The 10,330-nt window shown below is 37.5% G+C and overlaps 1 protein-coding gene across 1 annotated transcript in view; it reads left to right on the plus strand.

Annotated features, from left to right (window-relative positions):
- LOC113589716 (NACHT, LRR and PYD domains-containing protein 3-like) overlaps window positions 1-10,330 on the plus strand; it is a 205,319-nt gene that overhangs the window by 124,489 nt on the left and 70,500 nt on the right. The gene's annotated exons all lie outside the window — the stretch shown is intronic.

A 10,330-nucleotide genomic window follows, 5' to 3' on the forward strand; every position in this document is an offset into this window, starting at 1 on the left:
GCTACACCCATAGGAATTTTTGCTCATAAGGTTTTCACTAAATTGGTGACTGTCACGACTGGCCACCCTGCTGACGTCCATGTTTCCATGGTTTCCCTGTTGTGTCTTTGTTTTGCTTTACTTCATTGTTGTAATTCCTTTCCTTAGTTTTGTTTTCTCCACCCCTCATGATTTGCATGTGTCTTGTTTAGTGTTCATTAGATCATGTATTTAAGCCCTGTCTTTGGCTTCCCACAATGTCGGTTATTTTGATTTGTTTGGTTGTGTTTAGATTTGGTGTCGCTATCACTGTCATCATCTCTGTTACTCGCTGGTTAATTCCTCGACTCCTATCCATTTCTGTGCAGTTCTGTGCATTTTGTTAATCAGCCTTTGTCTTTTTTTCTGTTGATATATTTTCCTTGCCTTTTGTTTGAGTCATGTTTTGATTTGCCTTAGTGTGTCCCTTATGCTACGCATCTGTTGTAGCCTTCATGTTAGCCTCCCATATTTGTTCATTTTCTGGCTCTTATAAAGAACACCTGCACTTGGATCCTGCCTCTTGCCTCGTCCCTGCCAAACGTTACAGTGACGGAACCTGTTTCTTGGAATTTAGCAAGACATTTGATAAGGCCAGTGTGGGTAATGGGAGACCTGTTTGGGTGGCTATGTTTGAAATCTTTTGCAATGATACGTTTGCTTTGTTCCCTGGAAATGAAGACAATCTCAACATGGTCTGCTTTTTAAAAAATTTAATTCTCTACCAATTTGGTGTGTCAAAACACCTATCTGCCCGTTTTCATTTCATATTGCTGAACCCGTTCTTCCTTGCGAGTGTGTGCCCAGAGCCACTCGGCTCCTCATGTTCACCACGTTTCATATGTCATGAGAAGATGAAGAAGGACTGTCCTTCTGGGCATAAAATAATAATAATAATAATCAACCTTAAGAGTGAATTGCAGGAACATCAATCAGATAAACTTGTTTTCTCTCATCTCCAAGGTTGATGTCAGCAAATAGCAGTAACATTAATTTGATTTGCTAGCTTGCACTGCATTTGTCTGTAGTCTGTCTCACTAACCTTGAGAGTGAAAGTTAGTTGGGCAGTAGTGCTGCCACCCATTGCTTAACAAAAAACAAAAAACAGCAAAAAACATGCTTTGCTTATTGAATCAGTGCAGGACAAATGTAGTTCCTTCTTTTTTAGTACACATAATTTTTTACATATAGTTCATCACAGTGATGAGAATAACAGTAAAAATAATGTTTGTTTTTTTAGGACATTTTTCAGGATTCTAAGCGGATTAAGTCTGAAGGAAGTTTGGTTATGAGTCTATTGAATGGAGGAAAATCCCTGCTACATTTTAGCCATTTTCATGGTTTTAATAATGTAATAGTATATAACTTTATAGTATATAAAGCACAGTTCAGAAAATGCCCATTCAGACAGTTTTTGTTTTTTATTAATCTGCCTATGTTAATCATGTAATACAGCACTCTAACATGATGATACTGATCACTTAGGCACTGATCAAAACACAGGCCTGGCAAACCTCCAGTCTGCCTCAGTGCCTACAGCTAATAAAAATGCCTTTTCACATGTTGAAATACTGAGTAGAAATATTGACAATATCATATTTATTTCAAATTGAAATTAATTGTTTATGCAGATTTGAAAAGGTCTTCCCATCTGGGCAAATGCTCTATGATATTCGAATGAGGGTGCTTGGGCAAGACTCCTAATAATAATCTCATGTACATGTGTAACATGTCTAAAAATTATATGTGTCTAAATAAACTGCTGTGTCAGTTGAGTACTATATGTCACATGACTCTTCAATTGCACATGATAGTTAGATGTAAAAATGGACATTGAATTTTGATGTTCAGCATACATGCTGCTATTTTTCAAGATGTCATGATCCACTGTTTCTCCATTCACAAACCTGATCAGTGTTTTTGAGAAGGCTTTATAACCTCCTGCCTCTCCATCCACAAACCTTTTCAATATTTGTAAGTGGTCTTTTTGAAACACTGCCTCCCCAGTCTATTGAGAGCTTTGAGACACACCAACATGGTTGAGAATTGCAAAGTTGTTATAAAAGTGTTTAGAGGCCAATGGACACAGGACCTTAAATGCATATGAAATAACTCAGGTTGTATATGCTCATAATCACAAAAGGAAAATATTTAAACCAATGTATTCCATAATCCATAATCTATAATAATCCATTTGACTCATGCAGGTGTTTTCTACAGTCATCAGTAATAAATTAATATAGTCAGCAACCAGATATCATATCACAGCTGTGCAAGATAATCACTGACACTCATTCAGGAGGAGTTATCATAAATACCACCTGTGATACCTTTCATCTTTCCCCTCAGCCAACATGACTAACTAGTTACACACTCAACAGTCCGTCGTATGGTCCATGTGTAAAATGCGCATGCCTACTATATAGTAAACTGGGTTCTGTGTTTTTTTATTTAAACGTTGGCTAGACCTAAGGATGCAAAGGATATGTAGTTCTAATAATGTTACTCATTCCATAGTGGAGTGGGGGCATAATTTTCCCCTCTTCCTTCTTCAAATTTAGGAAATACATCTTCACAATTTTGTTTAGGTCATGGAATGCTCCCCTTGCCACTGGTCATGTGGTACAGCCTACTGCATGCAGTGGGTTTCACATTGTATTATTTGTAACCACGGCCTCCTTGATAGCATGCTTATAGCATGTTTATTGGAGGATATGATTAGCTGTAGACCTGGGGAAGTGCCTGATAAGGATAATGTTTTGAGAGACCAATTTGCCATGGCAGTTTGAGATCCAGACCTTTGACAGGAGTTAAAGAAAACAATTAGGTGGCATCCATATACCTCTTTTTCCATCTTGAGGAAAGAGGCCATGTTTTGGGCAGAAGAGGGGTGGCCTGAATTGGGATGGGGAACAATATTTTTCTTGCCCTAACCCTGATTCTCAGTTTATAGAGTGTAATACGGTTACAGTGAGGTCTAAATGGAGCATCTAAAGGGGTGGAGACAAATCTTTGTACAAATGTCCACTGAGGAAAAGGGAGTTAGGAGAATGGTAAGAGTTTACTCAGGCAGTGAAAGTGTCTGCAGGTTCAGTACAGATGATTGCTGCCACCTCCTTTTCTGGTGTAAAAGGAAGAGAGTATCAAGTGATGGTAGAACTTTGAAACTACAGTGTCTGGATGTAGATAGATCTTACCATGTGCCACACATCATGACTACAGTTAGGGATGGGAGATTGCAGGTCCCGGTTATTAATGTGGGAGTGAGGGATGTGTGGTTGAGACCCTGGTCGAAGTTGGGAATGGTGCACATAGGGAAAATCATTAGTGGAAAAGACTGTGCTGCATAAGTATCAAGAAGGGGAGCAGTATCTAGTGCATGTAGAGAACATAACTGCAACAGAACCTACTCTGCTGAACCACCATGTACCTACTTTGCTGGAGCAGCTGGAAAATTTTACATTTGAATATTTGGATTATGTACAACAGGACTGGGTATGACAGCTGTTGTGCACATATATTATCATGTTTTCTGCAGGGTAGAATGACCTGGGTTTTACAGATTTGACTGAGCACAAAATATGCTTGAGTGATGAGGTTCCGGTATGCTAGCGTTATCGTAGACTTCCACCAAATCAGTATAAAGAAGTGAAGGCGCATATTCAAAAAGTGCTAGAAGGTGATACGTGAGAGCTGCAGCCCATACTACTCCCCAATTGTAATAGTGTGGAAAAAAACATGGAACCATCCAAATATGTGTGGACTACAGGCATTTAAATGCCAAAGCCCACAAGGATGCATATCCACTACGCCAGATTGAGGACTCTTTAGATGCTTTGGGTAGAGTCCAGTGATGTACAACTATTGGTTTGGCTACAATCAAGTGACAGTGGCAGAAAAGGATAAAAACTGCAATACCTTACTATCTGGCTGTACAATGAAATACCTAAACAAGTTTCAGCTATTTCAAAATGCAGCAGCCAGAGTTCTTACTAGAACTAGACAATTTAATCACACCACTTCTATCATAGATTACATTGGCTCCCAGTAAAATTTTGTATTGATTATAAAATACTTTTAATGACCTCAAAGCACTGAATGGTCTTGCCCCACAGTACATTAGAGAACTCCTAGCACATTACAATCCACCATCCTCTGCTTAAATCAATAGAGTGCAGCTCTTTACTAGTCCCAAGAATAAGAAAATCTACCACAGGGGGCAGAGCCTTTTCCTATAAAGCTCCCACACTATGGAATAACCTTTCAGTCTCAATATTTAAGGCTAGGCTAAAAACCTCTCTGTATAGTCATTTTATTAACTACTTTTCATCTTAGGTAAAAGTGTAGATCAGGGGTCTGTGGGCATTGAGACTTATGTTAAACTGGGATGTTATGATGCTTTCACTTCAACTCTCTTTTGTCACTCAAGTATTTTGACTGCGAGTTGCGGAGTGCTGATGTTCCATAGTGCCCTCATGCCTGTGGTTCCTTCTGGCTCTTTCATTTTAGCTGTGCTGGCATAGCCAGTTCTGCCAGAGTCCCTCTTTGCACATTATAGTTCCCTAATTTACACACCCTTGTACCTGGACATGCCTAATATATTCTCTCTTTCTGCTGAGGTACACCTACCCCTGATGGACATGCTCTTGCAGGATGGGTTTCAGACACGTGCACCCCATCGGGACAAGACTAGGACCTCTAGAAATCCAGACTAGACATCATTGCTTATTTTTTCGTTTAATTATTATTTATTATTTTCTTAAAATTATTATTATTATTATTATTATTATTATTATTATTGTTATTATTGTGGTGACTGTTGTCGGCCAGAGGAGGATGGGCCCCGCTTTGAGTCTTGGTTCCTCTCAAGGTTTCATCCTCAAGCTTAGGGAGTGTCACGGTTGGCCGATCTTCCAGCAGGAGGGACATGCCCCCTCTTGCTCAGGATCACAGTAACACCTGCCCTGCTCTCAATCACCTACCTACTAATCCCTCTCATCTGTTCCTTGTTTCCCTCCCTCGCTATATCAACACACAGGTCCCCGATGACAGTGCTGCACAAGAGCGGACTAAGAGCGGACTATGAGGAACAAGAACAAAGACCTATGTCAAATATGTTTACTTTTTGTATTTGTTTTGTCATTACTTGCATGTATCTTTAAATATGGATAATAAACAGCACCTTCTTGCAGCTGTACCTGTTGCTCCCTCTGTGCCGCTGCCTTCACAGGTAGTTTTTCCTTGCCACTGTTTCCCTTGGCTACCTCATTGCTCATTGTAGCTTTGTGACATCATCAGTTGTAAATATATAAATAAATATATAATATATAAATAAAATTGATTTGATAAGCATACAAAGTGTTTAAAATACACAGATATACAGTCTCTCAGATATCATAAAATTACACCCCATTTTCATTCCTACTCATGCCAAAAGTTGCTGTTGAAAATTATTCTTTAAAAAATTACCTTTCAATATGCTAGCTGTAAGTGCAATTAACATAACACCAAAAACCGAAATGCAGCTGACAGCAATCTTCCAAGCATGAAAACCTTTTCCTGAAATATAAAATACAATTAACAGGATAAATACCAAAGGACTGAATTACTTTAGACATCTGTAGTATATTATAGACATGAAAATAATTACAAATATCTTCATATAATATGTATTCTAATTAATTTCAAAATATTTATTTATTATTAATATATATTATAATTTAATATTAATACATTTTTACATCAGTCACATGGATATAAGGGTAAAAACATACAGAATATTACCTTGGGTGAGATTTTATGACTCAAAGTCATCATAATAAAGTTGTAATCTTGACAAGTTAAAAACTGAAATTATATATTTTCTCTCACACAATGAAATGCTTATGACATATAATTATAGATTTTGTGGTTAACAAGATGTAATAAATAAAAGCAATGATAGCAAACTGAAATTGTGCTTGTTCCTTTCTGTCAGAGTTAGCCTCTTCTAGCATCTCTGTCTCATGTCATTGGTTCATTTTCTCCATTCCTGTTCTAGTCCTTGTTTTGGTTTTCACATTCTCATTTGTATCACTTTTTCATTATTAGTCATCATTACCCTGTGTATTTAAACCCTGTGGTTTTCTCTGTTAGTTGGATGGTCTTTGTGATACCATGTCTCTATCATATTTGTGTTGCCTGCTATTGTTATCCATGCCTCTGTGGTCTCTGTAGTTGGATGTACTAAGCCCTGTCATGTTTGCTCTGCCCATGTTTCTCAGTCAATTTGTGTAGTTTGTGTTCCTTACTGTGGCCTGCTTGCATATTCTGTTATCATGTGTCTTTTAGCTCTTTTGTTTGTTATGTATTCCTGGACTCTTCATGTTCGCTCATTGACCCTGGACTATACTAACAACTCTGAATAAGGATTTGCCTGTAATAAATCTTGCTCTTCTCAGAGTATGCTTCTGTGCTACTGTCCATACCATAATGTATTGCTAATACAAATTTTTGAACAGATGCAACTGAATTGCAATAATTCTACACATATTGCTGCATAATTCTCCATAATTGTTTTTCCATAATAATCCATTCATCATCAACTGAAGATCAACTCATTCAATTAAACATTAAAGACCTCTACATTGACAACCAAAGTGAAATAATAATAGTACAATGAAATGTTATCAATTATTCCAGTTTATAGGTTTTTGTTTGACACATTCTCCCATTTTAGTGTATTAGAATTAGAATCCTCCCTATTCTGCAATAATTCCATGCACTTCGTTATGGGTTTGTTTACAACAGTATAAACCTTAAGATGTAAGATGGCTGTGATTGGGTGGTAAAGCTGCCTAATGTGACATGTTATTAATTTCCTATGGTGCGCACATATTTCTTGCATACTTATCACTATTTATTAATTTGTTGAACAGAAATAAATGCACCGGTGACAAGATGGTTGAGTGGTGAAACAGGAGTTTGTGATATTTCAAATCTATTTGTGCAATGATATTTTTTTAAGCCATTTTGGCTTCAAAGTGCACATGTGCTATCAACTCCTTGGACCTGCTCTGAGCGCAAACACAAATGCAACACAGGATTTTCTTCACCTAAAGCAGGCACATAAAGCTGTTTCCAATTGCTCACAACAGGGTTTTTGGGAATAAGTGGAGTTTATCTGATTAGATACATAGTAGCATGCCACCTGCTGATTATGTATTTGGTCTAACCCAACATTTTTGCTTAACTGCCCTGCCCTGTGCTGGATTAGTGCATCTGTGCATGTCATTAAAATAGCCAACAACATTCATGCCATGCCCACCTGTATCTGTTGCGCAATACTTATGTCCCAGTAAGCAGCTAGCCAACTAAACACACCTGCAAACACTGATCACTGTAATGATTGCAATGTGTGTGAGCAGGCGAGGCTGTGTGGGACTGAGGGTTGTTCCTGGATTTCGTAACAATCATCAATATACACACACCACTCACACTCCCCAATCACTTTCCTGATCCCAGTAATCTACTTTTTTATGTGCCTCTGTTTTTTTTTTTTGTTTTGTTTTGTTTTTTTTTTGGGGGGGGGGGGGGGGGGGGGTCTTTTCCCTGTTTATTCCTGCAGGTCCCCATCCACAGCACTTTGCTTATAAGGCTTTGGGCAAGACTGTGCCACATCACTCTGAGCTCTTACTTGCAAGACCAAACCTGCATCCAGGCTTGCATAGTTAGCAATTAGTTTCCTTGTCCTACTCAATGAAGTCTTTGTTTTGCAACTCGCTCAGCGAGTCTGCTTTTGTTTCCTGGTTAAATAAATTGGCAGCTCCACTTGCGCCTAGCTCCCTGACACCAGCACTGTGTCAAAGCACACAGAACTACCTCTCAGAGTGACAAATCAGACAAATTTTCCAGAAAAGTAAATAAAAATAATGTCTCTCTCTGCCTCTCTAACACACACCCATCCACCCACACAGTTTTTACAGACTGTAGTGGTACATACTTGATGTGGTCTTCATAGTTCCAGCAAAAATCAACAGTGTTGCACAGGTTAGTTTCATCCCTGAAAAACACCTTGACAATTTTTCATAACATATATTTTACATTATTTAACACAAACATGTTATTCTGTTTAAATGATATTACACTTATTTCATGGAATGCCTTTTCTGAATTGTTGCTTCCTTCACTTGCAGAAAGTGAGAGCTGTTTGAAAATAGTTGTTTTGTCTGTAATGCTATAGCTGGTTAGTGAGAGTTGAATAACTTGAAGCCTGAATTACAGCAAAGAGGGAAAAAAATTAAACACTATTGGTGATATATTTCAACTTCAGGGAGTTGGTAGACAAAAAAACACACATAATTTGAAAAATGAGACAAGATAAAAAAAAGAACCAAATGCTACAGCCATCAATACCCAGCATGACAGACATGAATGCATGTTTAAATGGATGAACTAATGAGAGGAGAAGAAACAACTCGTGAATAAATTCAATAAAGAGTGGGGAAAATGGAACACTAGATGTGGTGGAGACAGAAACAAAACTAAAACAGCAGAACCATGTCATGTGGGCACCATGGGAACTGCAAACATAGAGGGGAATGATGACATCCATCCATCCATTCACCCATTTATTTATTGTAGCTATGTAGTTATTTAGAAACATTAACTATGTGGTGTTGTGTCTTTCCAGGCCTGGGACTAAATAACAGCGATGGTGACTGAAGATCCTGTATAATCAACATTATTAGAAACACCCCACAACACCTATTATCCTCTGGTGCCATCAGCTGGACACCTCATTATTAAAAACACACGCAATGTGTGACACTGGCTTCAGGTGCGTGACTCTGGCTTCACTTGCACATAAATTTTTAAAACTGCACTTTGATACACATTGCAAGTTGTTTGTAGTAGTGCTCCCTCTGCCTGCTATCTACATCATATATATACATATATTTATAAGTTTTAAAGGGGAGCACAAATACATTTCAGCCATTGTCCTATCTATGTTTATTTTTATTATTTATAACATGAATTTATTAAAACATTGATTTAATAATTGTAGGAGTGTTTTGTCATTAGATAGATCACATCAAAGCTTTAACTTTTTTTCATACAAAATGTCACTTATGCCCCTCTGACTCCATGCTCTCTATATGGTGTTTCCATGTTGTTTTTACATAGCTTCTGTTTGATATAAGCACCATTCATTTTCTTGCTCAGCCATTAAAAAAAAGTTCACTCCTTTCCAAATTCTTTCAGCCCGAGAGTCTGCTTCATACTAAATCCCAGATCTAAAGTCACACATTGTTAGGTTTGTTATTCTAGTGACTCTAGTGAATTAGACACTCTTGGTCATTATAGAGTCTTAGTCAGTAATTCTTGTACATGCTTTTCCTGTCTTTGTTTATTCAATAAACATACCTAGATTATTATATCTGTGAGCCAGTAATGATATTATAATGTTTGGTAGACAATAAATAATCACATAACTGGTGACTTTCATGAGTTGAGACAATGATTAGTCATTAATACATTAATTAAAATTAATAGGTTTTCCTTGTTAATTAGGGTAGTGCCCCAATTAATCTTACCATCCTTAACTGACAATTCATTAAAAGTATTAAAATCTCTACAGTGGTTAGAGAAGGATAAAAGGTTGCTGTATCTGAAGGGCAAATGTAATTCTTTTTCACACAAATCACAAGAATGGAACTATTTCCATGTCTGATTAACAGTTTATCATGCTGAACAGTTTATCATGAAATACAATAATTCTTTGCACACTTGAGATTGAAATATTTCCCTTCTGCTGACTAATTTCAGTAAGGCAACTTAAGCATACTTGACTTAGGAATTAAGTTACTCTAATCATCTCTCTGAGCAAATTCAGTCAAAAGCCCAGTGAATAGTTTGGCACTATTAAGAGTATTACAACTCTGGCCATAGGCCTAATTTGTCTATGGCTAATTCCACTTTCTTGTCTGTCTTTGGTCTTCAGGCAGCAGTGCTCACAGAATGCAGGATAGGAGTGATGTGTTGTAACTCAGGATTTAGTCATGCAACAAACGAACGCTGCAAAAAGCTTTTCCTCAGGATCCTTTTCAGACAAACATATTTTTCGTCTGAACCGAAATAAGGCAAATCAAATCATCCATGGTTTATATACATCCGGACTCCACTGTCAACAGTTCCCAATCAGGCCAAAAAAGTGTAATAAAAACAAAAATGTTGTGATATATATACACACATGAATACTGCCCATGATTCAAATTATACCATGATGTGTATTTTAGACCAGATTGCCCAGGTCCTACAATCCACTTTTACT

The sequence above is a fragment of the Electrophorus electricus genome, chromosome 16, assembly GCF_013358815.1.
Source record: "Electrophorus electricus isolate fEleEle1 chromosome 16, fEleEle1.pri, whole genome shotgun sequence".
NCBI lineage: Eukaryota > Metazoa > Chordata > Actinopteri > Gymnotiformes > Gymnotidae > Electrophorus > Electrophorus electricus.